The sequence below is a fragment of the Dryobates pubescens genome, chromosome 4 (assembly GCF_014839835.1).
Source record: "Dryobates pubescens isolate bDryPub1 chromosome 4, bDryPub1.pri, whole genome shotgun sequence".
In the NCBI taxonomy this organism is placed as follows: domain Eukaryota; kingdom Metazoa; phylum Chordata; class Aves; order Piciformes; family Picidae; genus Dryobates; species Dryobates pubescens.
Window position 1 is genome coordinate 3,215,469 of NC_071615.1, and position 1,326 is coordinate 3,216,794.

The window sequence follows — 1,326 nt, forward strand, 5'->3', positions numbered from 1 at the left end:
GCCACCCAAAAGGCAAAGCAGGCTCATTTTGGCAAAGGAAAGTAACACTCCCTAAGCACTTTGATAATCACTTGCTAACTGTTATCCAAGAGTGAAGAGAAGGCACATTACAACCCTAAAAATAGTCTGCAGCACTGCTCAGCCTTGGTGAGCCCTCGCCAGGGTCAGGGCAGTTAAGGATTCATTCCAAAACTGCCAAAGAGACAACCAGTCCTTGGAGGGGATCACAAGAGGTACTTGGATGAAAGGGGAAATAAAAAACCCAAAGCAAACATTAAAAGCAAAGCACTATGATCCATCAGAACAGACCCAGAAGAAAAATTAACCTTTCAGAATCGTTTCTATTTACATAGGTATGTGGAAAACAAAACCATCAACCTTCACTCTCAGAGCAGTCCACTCAGGCCCGCGCTGAAGGGAAGCAAGAAGTGAGAGCTAAGCCTTCCAGCTGAGGGCCATCAGGCTGGGTGAAGAGCAGGGCTGCCACACTCTGCAGGGCCTTCCCTCCAGCCTGACAGAATCCACTTTAAAAAAAGTATAAAAAAAGGTTATTGCTACTCTGCCAAGGAAATCAGACAATCTACAGGAGAGAAAGAAAGTGCATTCCAAGTCTTCTCTAAGAAATCCCCACAAGCTTCTCAGCCAGTATGGACTTTGGGCACCCAAGCACTAGAGGTGCACACACACACATAGGAGTCCCTCACAATCCTTCCTTCATTCCAGCTTTCTTCCTGCAGCAACTCCTTTTCTTCCCTGTAAAGGCACTTTCTATATTCTACATCCTTAATGCAGGGCAACTCTTTCAGTTTTCCCTCCCCACCAACAGAACAGTCCCACAAATACACAACAACATTCAGAAGGAATTTTAATTAACAAAATGGTCCAGGAAAGGGCAGGGGGGAACCTCCCCCCTCACCCCCCCCAAAAAAAAACCAACCCCAACCCAAAAAGAAACCACCCCAAAAATAAACCAGGCTGCTGCATTTGAAAGGTTGCATGTCAGTCGCCAGGTAATGCCTGCAAGCCCATGCACAGGAAACCATTTGGACCTTTGTCAGTGCAGAACTCCTCTCAGCTTCCAGAACCACTTCTCTGCTCCTTCCTTTATAGAGGCTAAATATTATATACATATATAAAAAAAATACAAACTTGGGTTTGTTATAAAGTGGCTTCTCTCTCTCTCTCTCTCTCTCCCCCCCCTCCTCTGCTTGCTTGGCACATGAATGCATGCAAAGCTGGTAGGCTCTGAGGGCTGCACAAACAGCAGGTTTTGGCAACAAAAATACCCCCAAACCCCAAAAACAAAAACAAAGAGGGGGGGGGGGG